Source organism: Miscanthus floridulus, chromosome 18 (genome assembly GCF_019320115.1).
Source record: "Miscanthus floridulus cultivar M001 chromosome 18, ASM1932011v1, whole genome shotgun sequence".
Lineage (NCBI taxonomy): Eukaryota > Viridiplantae > Streptophyta > Magnoliopsida > Poales > Poaceae > Miscanthus > Miscanthus floridulus.
In genome coordinates, this window is record NC_089597.1 from 101,236,563 (window position 1) to 101,257,077 (window position 20,515).

A 20,515-nucleotide genomic window follows, 5' to 3' on the forward strand; every position below is an offset into this window, starting at 1 on the left:
GGACATGACACCCATGCATATGACCATGTTTGGCGCATGGGATAGAGGGGAAGGAGGCCAGCAAGGGTGTCCAAGTCAAGAAGGAGGCCTGAGGCTAATTTGGTTCGAGTCCCCAAGGTGGAGGCCCAAAACAACTTAAGTTCGAGTCTGCCTCGGAATCCAGGACCAGTCTGCCTTAAACTGGTCACCCAGGACGCATCCGGACTCCGTTTTCGATGATCCATATATGGATGGAAAGATAAGTTGATAAGGAACCAATTCAAGTGGTTTCACGTCAAAAGCTCTTCGGAATCAATGGGAATCGTCGAAACAAGTCAGCGTCCAGAATCTACCAGGGTGCTGCGACACCTTCTTTTGGTCCGTTGGGCCGTGTATCGTGTTTGGGCCCATTAGCGGGCGTGTCCAGGGTAGGCGATGACCCTAAGACCTTTATAATCATACGCCGCTGCCGTCATTAGGTTTTGGGTTTTGCTTAGATTATTCTGTCAAGAAACAGTTTTGCCGTTTTTTGGTTTGTGAGACCCCAACTCGTGAGATTAATCTTTCATCTGCAATTTGGTTGCGTTCTTTCTTGTTCTTGCTTGTGTTCTTTGTTGCGCAGGCAAGGATTAGCCTTCTTGGCGAGGTCAACCTGGTCTGTGACTTAGTTGCTAACCAGAGGAGCTGTGGTGCTAAGATTGCAGGGCCTGATCTTCCGTCAGGTGATGGTAACTATCGTTGTGGCGGAGAATGACACACCGATCCGGCTTCAGATCGAAAGATCGAACCCTGCAATCTTAGCACCACAGCTCCTCTAGTTATCAACCAAGTCATAGACCAGGTTGACCTCATCAAGAAGGCTAATCCCTACCCGCGCAACGAAGAACACAAGCAAGAACAAGAAAGAACGCAACCAAATTGCAGATGAAAGATTAATCTCATGAGTTGGGGTCTCACAAACCAAAGAACGGACCATGTTTGGCGCAAGGGATAGAGGGGAAGGAGGCCAGCAAGGGTGTCCAAGTCAAGAAGGAGGCCTGAGGCTAATTTGGTTCGAGTCCCCGAGGTGGAGGCCCAAAACAACTCAAGTTCGAGTCTGCCTCAGAATTCAGGACCAGTCTACCTTAAACTGGTCACCCAGGACGCATCCGGACTCCGTTTTCGATGATCCACATATGGATGGAAAGATAATTTGATAAGGAAGCCAATCCAAGTGGTTTCATGACAAAAACTCTTCGGAATCAACAGGAATCATCGAAATAAATTCAGCATCTAGAATCTACCAGGGTGCTGCGACACCTTCTTTTGGTCCGTTGGGCCGTGTATCGTGTTTGGGCCCATTAGGGGGCGTGTCCAGGGTAGGCGACGACCCTAAGACCTTTATAATCATATGCCGCCACCGTCATTAGGTTTTGGGTTTTGCTTAGATTATTCTGTCAAGAAACAGTTTCGCCGTTCTTCGGTTTGTGAGACCCCAACTCGTGAGATTAATCTTTCATCTGCAATTTGGTTGCGTTCTTTCTTGTTCTTGCTTGTGTTCTTCATTGCACAGGCAGGGATTAGCCTTCTTGGTGAGGTCAACCTGGTCTGTGACTTGGTTGATAACTAGAGGAGCTGTGGTGCTAAGATTACAGGGTTCGATCTTTCGATCTGAAGCCAGATCGGTGTGTCATTCTCCGCCACAACGATAGTTACCATCACCTGACGGAAGATCGGGCCCTGCAATCTTAGCACCACAGCTCCTCTAGTTATCAACCAAGTCACAGACCAGGTTGACCTCATCAAGAAGGCTAATCCCTGCCTGCGCAACGAAGAAAACAAGCAAGAACAAGAAAGAACGCAACCAAATTGCAGATGAAAGACTAATCTCATGAGTTGGGGTCTCACAAACCGAAGAACGGACCATGTTTGGCACATGGGATAGAGGGGAAGGAGGCCAGCAAGGGTGTCCAAGTCAAAAAGGAGGCCTGAGGCTAATTTGGTTCGAGTCCCCGAGGTGGAGGCCCAAAACAACTCAAGTTCGAGTCTGCCTCGGAATTCAGGACCAGTCTACCTTAAACTGGTCACCCAGGACGCATCCGGACTCTGTTTTCGATGATCCACATATGGATGGAAAGATAATTTGATAAGGAAGCCAATCCAAGTGGTTTCATGTCAAAAGCTCTTCGGAATCAACAGGAATCATCGAAATAAATTCAGCATCTAGAATCTACCAGGGTGCTGCGACACCTTCTTTTGGTCCGTTGGGCCGTGTATCATGTTTGGGCCCATTAGGGGGCATGTCCAGGGTAGGCGACGACCCTAAGACCTTTAGAATCATACGCCGCCGCCGTCATTAGGTTTTGGGTTTTGCTTAGATTATTCTGTCAAGAAATAGTTTTGCCGTTCTTCGGTTTGTGAGATCCCAACTCGTGAGATTAATCTTTCATCTGCAATTTGGTTGCGTTCTTTCTTGTTCTTGCTTGTGTTCTTCGTTGCACAGGCAGGGATTAGCCTTCTTGGTTAGGTCAACCTGGTCTGTGACTTGGTTGATAACCAGAGGAGCTGTGGTGCTAAGATTGCAGGGCCTGATCTTCCGTCAGATGATGGTAACTATCGTTGTGGCGGAGAATGACACACCAATCCGGCTTCAGATCGAAAGATCGAACCCTGCAATCTTAGCACCACAACTCCTCTAGTTATCAACCAAGTCACAGACTAGGTTGACCTCGTCAAGAAGGCTAATCCCTGCCTGCGCAACGAAGAACACAAGCAAGAACAAGAAAGAACGCAACCAAATTGCAGATGAAAGATTAATCTTATGAGTTGGGGTCTCACAAACCGAAGAACGGACCATGTTTGGCACATGGGATAGAGGGGAAGGAGGCCAGCAAGGGTGTCCAAGTCAAGAAGGAGGCCTGAGGCTAATTTAGTTCGAGTCCCCGAGGTGGAGGCCCAAAACAACTCAAGTTCGAGTCTGCCTCGGAATTCAGGACTAGTCTGCCTTAAACTGGTCACCCAGGACGCATCCGGACTCCGTTTTCAATGATCTACATATGGATGGAAACATAATTTGATAAGGAAGCCAATCCAAGTGGTTTCACATCAAAAGCTCTTCGGAATCAACGGGAATCGTCGAAATAAATTCAACATCTAGAATCTGCCAGGGTGCTGCGACACCTTCTTTTGGTCCGTTGGGCCGTGTATCGTGTTTGGGCCCATTAGGGGGCGTGTCCAGGGTAGGCGACGACCCTAAGACCTTTATAATCATACGCCGCTGCCGTCATTAGGTTTTGGGTTTTGCTTAGATTATTCTGTCAAGAAACAGTTTCGCCGTTCTTCGGTTTGTGAGACCCCAACTCATGAGATTAATCTTTCATCTGTAATTTGGTTGCGTTCTTTCTTGTTCTTACTTATGTTCTTCGTTGCATAGGCAGGGATTAGCCTTCTTGGTGAGGTCAACCTGGTCTGTGACTTGGTTGATAACCAGAAGAGCTGTGGTGCTAAGATTGCAGGGCCCGATCTTCCGTCAGGTGATGGTAACTATCGTTGTGGCGGAGAATGACACACCGATCCGGCTTTAGATCGAAAGATCGAACCCTGCAATCTTAGCACCATAGCTCCTCTGGTTATCAACCAACTCATAGACCAGGTTGACCTCACTAAGAAGGCTAATCCCTGCCTGCACAACGAAGAAGACAAGCAAGAACAACAAAGAACGCAACCAAATTACAGATGAAAGATTAATCTCACGAGTTGGGGTCTCACAAACCAAAGAATAGACCATGTTTGGTGCATGGGATAGAGGGGAAGGAGGCCAGTAAGGGTGTCCAAGTCAAGAAGGAGGCCTGAGGCTAATTTGGTTCGAGTCCCTGAGGTGGAGGCCCAAAACAACTCAAGTTTGAGTCTGCCTCGGAATCCAGGACCAGTCTGCCTTAAACTGGTCACCCAAGACGCATCCGGACTCTGTTTTCGATGATCCATATATGGATGGAAAGATAATTTGATAAGGAAGCCAATTCATGTGGTTTCACGTCAAAAGCTCTTCGTAATCAATGGGGATCATCGAAACAATTCAGCGTCCAGAATCTACCAGGGTGCTGCGACACCTTCTTTTGGTCCGTTGGGCCGTGTATCGTGTTTGGGCCCATTAGGGGGCGTGTCCAGGGTAGGCAATGACCCTAAGACCTTTATAATCATACGCCGCTGCCATCATTAGGTTTTGGGTTTTGCTTAGATTATTCTGTCAAGAAACAGTTTTGCCGTTCTTCGGTTTGTGAGACCCCAACTCGTGAGATTAATCTTTCATCTGCAATTTGGTTGCGTTCTTTCTTGTTCTTGCTTGTGTTCTTCGTTGCGCAGGCAGGGATTAGCCTTCTTGATGAAGTCAACATGGTCTGTGACTTGGTTGATAACCAGAGGAGCTATGGTGCTAAGATTGCAGGGCCCGATCTTCCGTCAGGTGATGGTAACTATCATTGTGGCGGAGAATGACACACCGATCCGGCTTCAGATCGAAAGATCGAACCCTGCAATCTTAGCACCACAGCTCCTCTAGTTATCAACCAAGTCACAGACCAGGTTGACCTCGTCAAGAATGCTAATCCCTGCCTGCGCAACAAAGAACACAAGCAAGAACAAGAAAGAACACAACCAAATTGCAGATGAAAGATTAATCTCATGAGTTGAGGTCTCACAAACCGAAGAACGGACCATGTTTGGCACATGGGATAGAGGGGAAGGAGGCCAGCAAGGGTGTCCAAGTCAAGAAGGAGGCCTGAGGCTAATTTGGTTCGAGTCCCCGAGGTGGAGGCCCAAAACAACTCAAGTTCGAGTCTGCCTCGGAATTCAGGACCAGTCTACCTTAAACTGGTCACCCAAGACGCATCCGGACTCTGTTTTCGATGATCCACATATGGATGGAAAGATAATTTGATAAGGAAGCCAATCCAAGTGGTTTCATGTCAAAAGCTCTTCGGAATCAACAGGAATCATCAAAATAAATTCAGCATCTAGAATCTGCCAGGGTGTTGCGACACCTTCTTTTGGTCCGTTGGGCCGTGTATCGTGTTTGGGCCCATTAGGGGGCGTGTCCAGGGTAGGCGATGACCCTAAGACCTTTAGAATCATACGCCGCCGTCGTAATTAGGTTTTGGGTTTTGCTTAGATTATTCTGTCAAGAAATAGTTTTGCCGTTCTTCGGTTTGTGAGATCCCAACTCGTGAGATTAATCTTTCATCTGCAATTTGGTTGCGTTCTTTCTTGTTCTTGCTTGTGTTCTTCGTTGCACAGGCAGGGATTAGCCTTCTTGGTTAGGTCAACCTGGTCTGTGACTTGGTTGATAACCAGAGGAGCTGTGGTGCTAAGATTGCAGGGCCTGATCTTCCGTCAGATGATGGTAACTATCGTTGTGGCGGAGAATGACACACCAATCCGGCTTCAGATCGAAAGATCGAACCCTGCAATCTTAGCACCACAACTCCTCTAGTTATCAACCAAGTCACAGACTAGGTTGACCTCGTCAAGAAGGCTAATCCCTGCCTGCGCAACGAAGAACACAAGCAAGAACAAGAAAGAACGCAACCAAATTGCAGATGAAAGATTAATCTTATGAGTTGGGGTCTCACAAACCGAAGAACGGACCATGTTTGGCACATGGGATAGAGGGGAAGGAGGCCAGCAAGGGTGTCCAAGTCAAGAAGGAGGCCTGAGGCTAATTTGGTTCGAGTCCCCGAGGTGGAGGCCCAAAACAACTCAAGTTCAAGTCTGCCTCGGAATTCAGGACTAGTCTGCCTTAAACTGGTCACCCAGGACGCATCCGGACTCCGTTTTCAATGATCTACATATGGATGGAAACATAATTTGATAAGGAAGCCAATCCAAGTGGTTTCACATCAAAATCTCTTCGGAATCAACGGGAATCGTCGAAATAAATTCAACATCTAGAATCTGCCAGGGTGCTGCGACACCTTCTTTTGGTCCGTTGGGCCGTGTATCGTGTTTGGGCCCATTAGGGGGCGTGTCCAGGGTAGGTGACGACCCTAAGACCTTTATAATCATACGCCGCTGCCGTCATTAGGTTTTGGGTTTTGCTTAGATTATTCTGTCAAGAAACAGTTTCGCCGTTCTTCGGTTTGTGAGACCCCAACTCATGAGATTAATCTTTCATCTGTAATTTGGTTGCGTTCTTTCTTGTTCTTACTTATGTTCTTCGTTGCACAGGCAGGGATTAGCCTTCTTGGTGAGGTCAACCTGGTCTGTGACTTGGTTGATAACTAGAAGAGCTGTGGTGCTAAGATTGCAGGGCCCGATCTTCCGTCAGGTGATGGTAACTATCGTTGTGGCGGAGAATGACACACCGATCCGGCTTTAGATCGAAAGATCGAACCCTGCAATCTTAGCACCATAGCTCCTCTGGTTATCAACCAACTCATAGACCAGGTTGACCTCGCTAAGAAGGCTAATCCCTGCCTGCGCAACGAAGAAGACAAGCAAGAACAACAAAGAACGCAACCAAATTATAGATGAAAGATTAATCTCACGAGTTGGGGTCTCACAAACCAAAGAATGGACCATGTTTGGTGCATGGGATAGAGGGGAAGGAGGCCAGCAAGGGTGTCCAAGTCAAGAAGGAGGCCTGAGGCTAATTTGGTTCGAGTCCCTGAGGTGGAGGCCCAAAACAACTCAAGTTTGAGTCTGCCTCGGAATCCAGGACCAGTCTGCCTTAAACTGGTCACCCAGGACGCATCCGGACTCCGTTTTTGATGATCCACATATGGATGGAAAGATAATTTGATAAGGAAGCCAATCCAAGTGGTTTCACATCAAAGGCTCTTGGAAATCAACAGGCAGCGTCTAGAATCTGCTAGGGTGCTGCGACACCTTCTTTTGGTCCGTTGGGCCGTGTATCGTGTTTGGGCCCATTAGGGGGCGTGTCCAGGGTAGGTGACGACCCTAAGTCCTTTATAATCATACGCCGCTGCCATCATTAGGTTTTGGGTTTTGCTTAGATTATTCTGTTAAGAAACAGTTTCGCCGTTCTTCGGTTTGTGAGACCCCAACTTGTGAGATTAATCTTTCATCTACAATTTGGTTACGTTCTTTCTTGTTCTTGCTTGTGTTCTTCGTTGCGCAGGCAGGGATTAGCCTTCTTGGCGAGGTCAACCTGGTTTGTGACTTGGTTGATAACCAGAGGAGCTGTGGTGCTAAGATTGCAGGGCCTGATCTTTCGTCAGGTGATGGTAACTCTCGTTGTGGCAGAGAATGACACACCGATCTGGCTTCAGATCGAAAGATCTAACCCTACAATCTTAGCACCATAGCTCCTCTGGTTATTAACCAAGTCATAGACTAGGTTGACCTCACCAAGAAGGCTAATCCCTACCTGCGCAACGAAGAACACAAGCAAGAACAAGAAAGAACGCAACCAAATTGTAGATGAAAGATTAATCTCATGAGTTGGGGTCTCACAAACCGAAGAACGGACCATGTTTGGCACATGGGATAGAGGGTAAGGAGGCCAGCAAGGGTGTCCAAGTCAAGAAGGAGGCCTGAGGCTAATTTGGTTTGAGTCCCCGAGGTGGAGGCCTAAAACAACTCAAGTTCGAGTCTGCCTTGGAATCCAGGACCAGTCTGCCTTAAATTGGTCACCCAGGACGCATTCGGACTCCATTTTCGATGATCCACATATGGATGGAAAGATAATTTGATAAGGAAGCCAATCCATGTGGTTTTACATCAAAAGCTCTTCGAAATCAATAGGAATCGTCGAAACAAGTCAGCGTCCAGAATCTGCCAGGGTGCTGCGACACCTTCTTTTGGTCCGTTGGGCCGTGTATCGTGTTTGGGCCCATTAGGGGGCGTGTCCAGGGTAGGCGACGACCCTAAGACCTTTATAATCATACGCCGCCACCGTCATTAGGTTTTGGGTTTTTCTTAGATTATTCTGTCAAGAAACAATTTCGTCGTTCTTCGGTTTGTGAGACCCCAACTCGTGAGATTAATCTTTCATCTACAATTTGGTTGCGTTCTTTCTTGTTCTTGCTTGTGTTCTTCGTTGCGCAGGCAGGGATTAGCCTTCTTGGCGAGGTCAACCTAGTTTGTGACTTGGTTGATAACCAGAGGAGCTGTGGTGCTAAGATTGCAGGGCCTGATCTTCCGTCAGGTGATGGTAACTATCGTTGTGGCGGAGAATGATACACCGATCTGGCTTCAGATCGAAAGATCTAACCCTACAATCTTAGCACCACAGCTCCTCTGGTTATTAACCAAGTCATAGACCAGGTTGACCTCACCAAGAAGGCTAACCCCTGCCTGCGCAACGAAGAACACAAGCAAGAACAAGAAAGAACGCAACCAAATTGTAGATGAAAGATTAATCTCACGAGTTGGGGTCTCACAAACCGAAGAACGGACCATGTTTGGCGCATGGGATAGAGGGGAAGGAGGCCAGCAAGGGTGTCCAAGTCAAGAAGGAGGCCTGAGGCTAATTTGGTTTGAGTCCCCGTGGTGGAGGCCCAAAACAACTCAAGTTTGAGTATGCCTCGGAATTCAGGACCAGTCTGCCTTAAACTAGTCACCCAGGACGCATCCGGACTCCGTTTTCGATGATCCACATATGGATGGAAAGATAATTTGATAAGGAAGCCAATCCAAGTAGTTTCACATCAAAAGCTCTTCGGAATCAACTGGAATCGTCGAAATAAATTCAGTATCCAGAATCTGCCAGGGTGCTGCGACACCTTCTTTTGGTCTGTTGGGCCGTGTATCGTGTTTGGGCCCATTAGGGGGCGTGTCCAGGGTAGGCGATGACCCTAAGACCTTTATAATCATACGCCGCCGCCGTCATTAGGTTTTGGGTTTTGCTTAGATTATTCTGTCAAGAAACAGTTTTGCCGTTCTTCGGTTTGTGAGACCCCAACTCGTGAGATTAATCTTTCATCTGCAATTTGGTTGCGTTCTTTCTTGTTCTTGCTTGTGTTCTTTATTGCGCAGGCAGGGATTAGCCTTCTTAGCAAGGTCAACCTGGTCTGTGACTTGGTTGATAACCAGCGGAGCTGTGGTGCTAAGATTGCAGGGTTCGATCTTTCGATCTGAAGCCGGATCGGTGTGTCATTCTCTGCCACAACGATAGTTACCATCACCTGACGGAAGATCGGGATCCCCATCGCCATTAAGTGGTATCAGAGCTAAGGTATACCATCATGTTCACATTTATTCCATAGTTTTCAGTGTTTCACATTCGTCCCATAGTCCAGTGCCATACTTTTATTTCCTGTCCTAGAACCTTCCGCGCCATAGCCTTTGCATATTTCTATTTCAAATTCCGTTGTTGAGTTTGTGTCCTAGGTCAAAGTCTTGTTGCTAGTTTAGATTGTGTTCTTTTCTAGTTTGTGTTGATCCCTCCACCCGCCGCTATTCCGTATCACCATCGGTTTGCATCTTATGTCCACTAAAACCCTGATTCGAGCAGCTTCCTTAAAACAATCATAACTTTTACATCTGAACTCGAAACGGGGAAAATTTTATATCTACAGAGAACGCCAGAAAATTTTAGATCTATTTCATCCCAGCTTTGCTGGGTTCGCAAAAATTAGATTTGCGAAATTCGATTAGGAAAATTGAGTTTCTGGGCCCACAAGTTTTGGTATGCTTTTTAGCACAGTCCTAATTTTCTATAGGCCACATCTTTTATTCAATTGAGCTCAAATTTTTTGTGGTTTATTCTTGTGTGCTCCTTGCTGAGAAAAAAATATCAAAAGAGCAAAAGCAAGAAAAAAAAAGATTGGACAAAAAATAAAAGAAAAAAATAGTAAAAGAGAATAGAAGATATCGAAAAGGAGAACATAAGGAACACTCAATAGCTCTATTGTTTGTGATACCTTTTGCCTTGTTCACATCCGTTGCTACCTTTGATACTTGTTTCCTTTTATCCTTGTTTCTTCTCTTGTTTATCATAACTGGTGATAGGAACACGTATAGGCCAGCAACTAGGACAAGTGCTCTAGACATTTATTCAATATTATTGTCTGTGACTGACTTGTGTGCCAAATATATATTTGTTCTTTTTCGTGCCTCTCAAGCTCCACATATACTTCAGATCAGTATAGAAAAAGACCCTTGCAATCTTGGTGTCACATCCTCACAGGTATCATGAACCAGCCACCGGTTGTACCATCCACTGCTTTGCGTTGGTAAGAACCTTGTAAGAGCTTGATAAGGTGTTTCCTTTTGCTGTGATCTTGAGAGGCAGCACCACTCCACCTATGTAGTAGGATTATTAGGGATAACCTTCACTGTTTGTTTCCTTGTTTTTGTGTTTACAATGATAGGTTGTTCGTATCCATCGACTTATGATGGTATAGGTGCTGATGAGTACATGGAGTGGGAAATTGCCATCGATAACATATTTGCTACTCGCTTTATGTGTCCAAGGAGGAAGGTAAAAAATGCAGCTTGTGTTTTGCTACATTCTGCTTTATCTTGGTGGGAGTCTTTAGATCCTTCTGATATACCACAAACTTGAAATGATATGAAACTTCTTATGCGAGAAACCTTTGTTAATCCACCTTCTGTTTTGATTTCATATGATGAGGTGCACCATTTAGAGGAAGATTCTATTGTTATTCCTCTTGCTATGACTAACCTTCTGTAGGATAATGTACATAAGCGAGAGGATGACATGGAAGAAAATAAGGAGCTCACAACCTCATATGCAAATTCAGAACCAACACTTCACAATGCGCCTATTACTCCTACTGAGAACATAGGTAATGCTCATGGTGCTACACTCATGGAAGGTGAAAATTGTCTTAATGTACTAAATCTTTCCACAAATCATGCTATCATAGAGCAATTGTTAGTGGAACCCTCTCTTGATTTATCTTTGTCCAATCTAAATTTGCTTGATGTTCCTCGTGATAAAGATGAATTAGTTGATGATGCTTTAGTTTTACATGTTTTGAAACCAACCATTTGTGCTGAAAATAAACATGTTATTCATATTGCTACTAAAACTGATGAGCTCAAACTGTTGTCTTCTTTACATACTTTGGGTTACATTGAATTTGATGTTTTGTGTAACCTAGATTGTTTGGAAGAGAGCCTTTTTAAATATGCTGATTTGCCTTGGTTTTCTAAACACACATATCATGTTATTGGCATATATAACAACAAGGGACAATATATGATACATCGAGTATACATTCGTAATAATATGAATTCTCCTTTTGTTGTACAAGATTATGATCGTTTAGAGGGTAGCCATAATAATACAAACATTTTCTCATGTTCCTTAAAGAAATAAGTTCACTTCCAAGAAGGGGAGCATTGTTGGTTGCTACCTATGTCTGCTCGACCATCTATTCTTGCATTATCTTTGGTTAGTTCTAATCTTTTGCAGGATAGTGTTGACATACATTGTGTGCATTCGGATCATGGAGTCTACATGCTTGCTGAAATTTTTAGGTGAGATGACATGCTAGAAACTTGGAAACATGGTCACGTTCCTTCTCACAATTATTTCAGTTTTCTTTGTCCTCGCAACCCCGTTCTTCTTTATGTTGTGCAGGATCAGTTTCAAGCACAATCCACGCCGAGGACGGCTTTTCATCAAGAAGGGGAGGATGATGAGGACATGACACCCATGCATATGACCATATTTGGCGCATGGGATAGAGGGGAAGGAGGCCAGCAAGGGTGTCCAAGTCAAGAAGGAGGCCTGAGGCTAATTTGGTTCGAGTCCCCAAAGTGGAGGCCCAATACAACTCAAGTTTGAGTCTACCTTAAACTGGTCACCCAAGACGCATCCGGACTCCGTTTTCGATGATCCACATATGGATAGAAAGATAATTTGATAAGGAAGCCAATCCAAGTGGTTTCACGTCAAAAGCTCTTCAGAATCAACGGGAGTCAGCGAAACAAGTTAGTGTCCAGAATCTACCAGGGTGCTGTGACACCTTCTTTTGGTCTGTTGGGCCATGTATCGTGTTTGGGCCCATTAGGGGGCGTGTCCAGGGTAGGCGATGACCCTAAGACCTTTATAATCATACGCCACTACCGTCATTAGGTTTTGGGTTTTGCTTAGATTTCTTAACAGAATAATCTAAGCAAAACCCAAAACCTAATGACGGTGGTGGCGTATGATTATAAAGGTCTTAGGGTCATCGCCTACCCTAGACACGCCCCCTAATGGGCCCAAACATGATACATGGCCCAACGGACCAAAAGAAGGTGTCGCAGCACCCTGGCAGATTCTGGACGCTGACTTGTTTCGATGATTCCCGTTGATTCCGAAGAGCTTTTGATATGAAACCACTTGGATTGGCTTTCTTATCAAATTATCTTTCCATCCATATGTGGATCATCGAAAACAGAGTCTAGATGCGTCCTGGGTGACCAGTTTAAGGTAGACTGGTCCTGGATTCCGAGGCAGACTTGAACTTGAGTTGTTTTGGGCCTCCACCTCGGAGACTCGAACCAAATTAGCCTCAGGCCTCCATTTTGACTTGGACACCCTTGCTGGCCTCCTTCCCCTCTATCCCATGCACCAAACATGGTCATATGCATGGGTGTCATGTCCTCATCAGTAGCTACCTCTACAAAAATGACAAGTTACATAGGATTATTTTAGCAAAAATAGTTTAGCATAGTGAAAAGTGTCAAGCAACAAATTTAATATTTTTCTTACTTTCCTCCTAGCAAGATAATACTGTGCAAAATTTGTATGCTCATATGTTATATATTTTTACCCCAATTAATTTCACTAGAAACTAGCAATTAATGAGGATTAAATATGAAGACCATATTACAATTATTCTTACTATAGGTTTAATATTTTTTCTAGCTATATCATGTCAACACAAGAGCATAAAAATTGGAATCACATTTTTATCACTTTGCTTGCTCAAGTTATGCATTTTACAAGATATAAACTACTTTAAAAGCACTTATCTTGCTCAATTTAATTCATCTAGAAAAATACCCTAAATAGTAGATTTCTTATTTTTATCAAATATTACACTTCATGATGAATCTAACAAAATTTGGTTCACCCTATTTGGACACTCCTAGCTCAAGATATAAATTTTTGAAATTTATAACTAAATCTATGAAAAAAAATTAATAAAGAAAAATCAAATTTCAAATCGGGCGCTACTGCTAGGTGCACCTAGTGTATACACCCCACTACGACCGACGACTAAGACCCGCAGGTTAATGGGACCCACATGACAGAGAGACAAAGCAGAACCGACTTGAACGGCAGCGAACTCACCGACGGTGAGGTCTCCGGCGGTGCGGTCGGCACTGACGTGTTTCCCATCACATTCCACATCCAACGAGCTAGATGGTCAAACCTCTAATGATAGTTGACTATGGCGATGGCTCTAATGGTGGATGGCGGCACTGTGTGTGGTGGGCTCATCGTCTCCGGCGACGGCAAGCCAAGGCGAGCACTGCTACGGCATCTACGAACCCTAGCAGAGCTCTACGGTGCAGATCGAGCCACGGTGAAGCAGCGGTGAGCTCTAGCCACATGCATGGTGGCATGGCAACGCACAGAGCATGACGGTGGTGACACCGTTTTGACAAGACGGTGGCCGTAGGTATGTCTCCATCATCGGGGAAGGTGCAACACCTCTAGGTGACATGGTAACGGGTAACAGAGCGGGCTAAGGGCAGCCCATGAAGTCAACAACGGCTAGCGTATGCTTGCAGCCATGGCGGATGCGCATGGCAGCATCTTGTGTTCCCACATGATGGCGGTGGTAGCGGTTAAATAAACGATGACATGATCATCTATGACATAAGGTGATAATAGAACTAGGGAGAAGGAGGTAGGAGGAGCGATGGATAAGGCTAGGCATGGTGAGCTCGAAGCTCGACGGCGCTCTATGGCCATGGCGGCGATGGTGACATGTAATGTGGCCTTACCCTTGCTCGAATGGTGATGCTAGTGGGTCGACAAGGTGGAGGATGTGGTGGTGGAGCTATGCACACAAGCTATTGGACAATGGCACGGTGGTGGCAGTGAGCGAGCTCGGCGAAGGTGCAGTGGCGACGATGGTGTTGCGGTTCTGCTTCGGCGAGCACAAGAGCGAGAGAGAGAAAGAGAGTGAGGGCATGAGTGAGGTAGGGACATGTGGCAGCCCCTTTAGCATTTGCCCGACTGCAACATGGCCTAGCCCCGGTGTGTGTACGCCACACGGTGGCCATGATGCCATGCTGCTCTGGCCAGTTTTAGGCCTACAACAGATGACTGACAGAGCAAGTTCATGTACATGTAACTCCTAATCCGTGGTGAATCCGTGAAAATTGTATTAGTGAAAGTTGTAGAGCTATGTGAGTACTACAACTTTGCTTTAATGATTGTGGTCTAATTCGAACTGGTTTACAAACTACATTGCTCCAAAGTGGGCTACATTGAAACTAAAAACCGGTTAAAGACAGCGAAATTTCAAGTTTTGAAAACAACATTTTGTTGATACTTGTGAGCTCTATTTGACCATGTTAGACACTGAATTAGCTCATTACCCTTAAATAAAGTTTGTTGCCCATGACAAGAACTATAACTTTTATTTAGGTCGCACAGCCATGCAAACACACTAATCTACTATTCAACTTTAGTCAATCTAACATCATGAAAATGGCATTTCAAATGAAACCAACACTTAGAAGCAAATTTGTTCTATGTCATGAATATAAACATTGTTCCATTTATCATTCTAGATGTGCCTAAGGTGTTTTCATGACCTCACCACCATCTCATACATTGGTCATACACGATTGCAAGCATAAGTATATATGTCAAATCAACATTTCATGTGACAATGTATAAGACACTACTAGGGAAGTGCTCATCAATGACGCTCCCCTTTCATCATGGAAGACTCCAAAATCGTCGCCAAAGTTCTTCTATGACAAACTTGTGATGAAAACATATTCGTCATGGAATGAGCGTCATTGATCAACAACTATGACGAAATGCCTTGTTTCGTCACTGAATGGATATCATTCAATGACGAAGAGTTTTTGTCACTGATGTACCCAGGTTTTCGTCATAACATGCTGCTCCGTCAGGTTACCAAATGGCGCTTGCCACGCTGGCAGCTGACGTGTCTTGTGCACGTGGCACGTCCACGTGGCAGGTGACGTGGTAGCTGACATGTCCAGTGACGTGGTGGGTCCACATGGCGCTTTTTTGGGCCACATGGCACGCTATGATTAGTCCACGTGGCTTCCTATGAGTGGTTTACATTTTCATCACAGAACCCAGAATCTTCGTCACAGATTAAAATTACGATAAGGTGACAGAAAACAAAATTTTCATCACTGATCACATTGCAATAACATCACAGAACCCAGAATTTTCATCACAGATGCACATGCTACTTTTTTACAAAATGCAAATAATATTAAAATGACCAAATGCTTCCATAACTTAATAGATCTAGCAATCCAGTCACCATACAACTGACTCAACACTAATAAACTCAGTTCATATATAACTAACTTGACATCACATTCCAGGTTCTAGATTGATCTCAGTTCACATTATCACAACTAATAATATAAAGTTGCCAAGCACCAGCAACATAGGTTTTAGACTAAACAAAATCAGCCAGCAACACAGACCCCTTGCCAAGCACCAGCAGCAGCAACACAGAGCCCTTGGTAGCACAGACCAGCGGCAATAGTTCATCTCGAAGAATTCAGGGACAAGATATGCTTGAGCAGCGCATTGTTCTCCTCCATTGCCTTTTGGTTTGCCTCTGCCAGCTTCTTCATATCCTCCATCTCCCTTTGTGTCCTCTCCATCTTTTCCTCAGCTTCTTCAGTTCTCTTCTTGAGCTCATCGATTTCATCTTGTACAGCAGCCTTAGCTTCAGCTGCTAGTTGTTCCCGAAGCTCTTCTTTTGATGCTGCTGAGTTGGAGGATGCCACTGGTTTGATGCCAACATTCTTCAGGAAACTGTTTGAGCTGTTCTTGGAGAGCGCCTATGACACAACCTGCACACTGGATACTATTGTCTCTCCTTCAGCAACAGGTGCTGCCCTCAAAGCTTCCATGTTGGACTGAAACAACAATTAGCCATCATTAGTTCATACTTATTGAATTAAAGTGAGGTGCAAATATCACACAAGATGTATTTTATTTGCAGATTGTTATCAGCTTGTTATCAGCAAAATGGAATCTTATTTGCAGTCAAGTAAGGTAAATTAAAATGTTCAGTTCATGTTTGGGGTCAGCATTTGAGGTGAGCAGGCAGGCAGAGTAGAAAGATAGATATGCACAGTGATAATTGCATATTCAGTTCATATTTCAGGTCAGCATTAAACAGTGATAATTGCATATTCAGTTCATGTTTCAGGTCAGCATTAAACGGATGACAACATAATATGCACAGTGATACTTGCATATTGTAGAAAGACTGAACCAAGCTGGCAGAGTAGAAAGATAGATACATATAATGAAGGAATAGCTTAATTAGATATAGCAATGTATAGAAGGAACAATTTATACTTTAATGAGCAATGGTTGGGGCAAAGAGACAGAAATTTCATGTTCTTAGTATTTTTTCTCTCATTCAGTGAACATCAGCACTTGAGCAAAATTACAGGGGACTTAATGGTTCACATATCAACCTCCCAAATAATAGATTTCCATTTATTATTGATCTTCTCAACCACAGTAAATAAGAGAAGGTAGATAAATTTCACAGCAGTCTATATAATTGAGAGAAAAAGAATCCTGAATCAATCACAAATCATTTTAATGTATCCATGTCAGACTTTCAGGACAGCATAGCAAAAGTGTAGAACACATACGCCAAATAGGATGCATTTTAATAATGGACATGCTATCCAATTAATGGACAAAATGGCGCACCGAAACAGATGTCGGGATTTACCAATGCTTCTCTTGCTGGTTCACTTAGACCATGTTTGGAGCTGGTATGGCATGTCTCGAAGGCCTCCACCACATCAAGTTCTTCATCTTGCACTGTGCTGGGCTCTGCATTGTTCCTCCCATGCTTCTGTTTCATAGAGATTCAATTACAGCAAAGTTTTGTCAGTCTTATGATACAAAGTCAGTGCTATGTCGAGAATCAGTTACTTACATATGCATGCAAGTGTGCCACATAGCTGCGAGAGCCGGTAGTCTGATGATACTTGACTTTACCATGATTAGTCTTGTTCTTTCCACTTGTTTCCTAAAGGAGAATGACATGTGAGATGAGATCATAGGTTAAAATGATGAGATCCACTGGAAACTGACTGAGAAAGAATATACCCATACCATGTTCTTTGGATCAGACCACTTTGCAACTAGTTCCCTCCACTGTTCATCAGTCATGCATTCAACTGGAGAAGTTGTCCTAATCTCATTTGCACTTACACCATTGAAGTATTTCTTCTTGAGCCGATAACGCCTTTGTCGCACCCCAGAGCGCAGCATATCGGTGCAAGCATCCTCTATTGGCTTGTCGTTAGTGTTAATGGCCAAGCGCCCCTAGTCATTTGACAATTCCATATTTAGTTAGTCAATTCAGGTTAAGTAGATATACAAGTTTACCATAAAAACAGTAATGCACTTATAGAGAGCTTTCCTACAAAATTGTTGTAATGTTCATCGTCGTTCTTGTATAATTTCCAATGAGGTAGGACAGGAACCTTATCCTGAATGATGACACCAGCCTCAGATGCAAACTTGGCTGCTTGAATAGGTTCATGAGGCCTTCTTTTTCCTTCAGCAACAGCTATGGGCATTCTCCTTCCCATAGCTTTTGTCATCCTGTCTAGCTGTGTTCCCTTGGTGGGTGGCCTGGGTCTCCTTGGGGCTCTCTATGCAGGAGCTACAACATATAATTTGCATTTAAATGCTTTAGTTTCATTGAAATCAGCAAAAAAGATGACCTATTTCAATGACAAAGAAAAAATAACTTGCCTTCAGTGCCTTCCTCTCCAGCTACATTGTCTTCAGCAAGTGTCATGTCTTGAAAACTAGCTCCACCGTCTTCCTCTGCAGCTGTAATGTCCTGACCACCAACTCCACTATCTTCCTGTGCACCTGTAGAAGACCTTTGTGGTATTTCATCATGACCATCTGTATGATCATCTTCAATCTGCCCATCTCTTGCTGAAAGTTGAAGCCTTTTTGATGATCTTAATAGGGCCCTAGGGGTTGCACCTGTGAACCTTCTGGTGCCCTCACTCTCTTACTAACCCTAACTCCCGGCGCCATGTTGGGACCTGTCTTCTTCTTCTTTGAAGCGAGGACTTTCCGTCTAGGCCCTGAAGGAGACTGTGGAAAAAAATAAAGTAAGTCATGTGCATTAATAATCAAGAGCATATATTAAAGAACAGGTATGAAAGAAAGAATATGTATCTAAAAAGCAAGGGCATACATTAAAGAATAGATTAAAAACATTCAAATGCGATGCAAATATTCCCCATCTAGTAATTTGAAGATAGAAGAAGCACCTTAGTGGGTTGTGGCTGCGCATCAGATTCAGTTTCATCATCATCACTATCTCCTTGATCATCATTTTCAAGGAGATACTCCGATGTATCCAAATCTTCACTACTTGTTTTCTTGTTTGCTGAGGTTTTCCCCTTCTTTGTAGCAGATTGAGGAAAAGAATTACTAAGTTCACTAGATATTGTTAGGATTCCGAGCGCTTCAAACGCCTTCTCATTCGCCACCACTTGTTCATCCCGCCTTCTCTCATATTCAGTTTTTTGAGGTTCTTAAAAGAACAAGCAGATTGTGTCTATTAGAGAATAAAAAGGAGTAGTAATAATAGATGCTAGATAGAGAAGAGGTAGGAGCTAGTAGTGCTTGCGGAAGAGCTAAGGGATAAGAGGTGGTAGGTTATAGGCAACAAGTAAAAGGTAACAGCTAAGAGCTGATAAATGATAATGATCAGGAACTGAAATATGAAACATTCAGTATAGGCATATGGCTATAAAAAATTCAGAGCTACCAAAGTGAACTGAAACATTCAGTATGTACACAAATTGGCTCAATGTGTTGATGTGCTTAATTCAAATTCATGGCTAATATTTCTGAGACAGTACACTAACCAGCAAGAAATAAGTTTGTTCTAATCTACTAAATGATTCAGCGGGCATAGATCATAATATCTTTTATTTTCTCTCAAATATTAAACAAGTATGCCTGCACATTGCCTCTCTAACTATTGATTCTATCATTCTGTTCAGGTATGCCTGCACAAGTATACCTATCAGGAACTCTGCAACAAGTATGCCTACACAAGTATAGTTGGGCAACCGGTATGCAATTATATATTTTTAGTGATAGCTAAGAACTTGATTTCCTAAAACATAAATGCCAAGATAAATCTGAAATAAGCTTAATAAGTCTAGTGCTATGGCCACCCTATGCAGCTGCATATGACTAAATGAGTTCCCACAATTGTTGTAGTATAATGCAAAGAACAGTCCATAAATAAAGAAGGATAATCAAATGTGTTGACTTATCAACTGAACTTGCTAATAGACAAATGATTCATGAGCAAATATCAATAGCAGAAGCTTAGATCCTATTATTCAGTGAAATACTTGGAGAAAACGTTTCTTTATGGACTTCATACCAGTTGGCAGCATTAGTAGTTAACTGTTCTGTAACTGGTTAAAACTATTGCATTCTCTAATAAATTAGAGCTATGCAAGGATAAAGATATGCAGGTGAGAAGGAAGGTAGTCCATCACAAATTAGAGCTATGTAAGCCTAGCTTTTGTCTCCATTGAACTGGTTGGTGTAAATTTCTTATGGAACAGTACAATATGTCCTACCCTGAGCTCAACTTCTAGCAGCACAAACACACAACTACACAAGCATGTCGGCTAATTTTATAAGCATGTCAATGAAGTCTAGAATCTAACATGGGATTACTTCCAATAACATGTAGCTGACATTGGTATTTTGACAGTAAGCACATCTTTAATTACTTGCAATATAGCCTAGCAGGCAGCACATCATTCAACAAACATTCTACAATAATAAAGCAGTAACAGACATCGAACAATCATTCATAAAAAGCTGAAGAATGCAGACTAGTAATTGCACAGAGGACTCGCTTACCTTGTTCTTGTTCTGTAGGTCTCTTCCTACCTTGACCCCTTGTTGCCACCATTGCCACTAGGTGCTCGTCGGCGGTGGTCGTCAAAGGGGAACAAGACCCAGTGCGGTGAACCCAAGTCGACGGGGAAGCAGATCTAGTGCGGCGATGACACACAATTCGGTGGTGGTTAGGGTTAGGTTGGGCCAAGAAAGAGGTGGAAGGGGCGAGATAGGTCCATGGGGCGATGAGAGAGAGGGGGATGTCGGGGATGACGGAACTCGTGGGGGACCGAGCTGCTCGGTGGCGGCGGTTGTGTTCCGGTGGTCCGACTAGGGTTTGGAGAAATAGGGAGGAAGAGAGGACGAGTGGCCGAGGGGTGAGGTGACGAGGGAGAGGGGGATGTCGGTGACAACGCAGCTCGCGGGCAACGAGGCAGCTCGGCGGCGGTGGCTGTGTTTCGGCGGTGCAGC

At 44.1% G+C, this 20,515-nt stretch overlaps 1 pseudogene; it reads right to left on the reverse strand.

The window, feature by feature from the left end:
- Window positions 1-15,654: 15,654 nt before the first annotated feature.
- Window positions 15,655-20,117, reverse strand: LOC136524270 (uncharacterized; annotated as a pseudogene).
- Window positions 20,118-20,515: the final 398 nt, after the last annotated feature.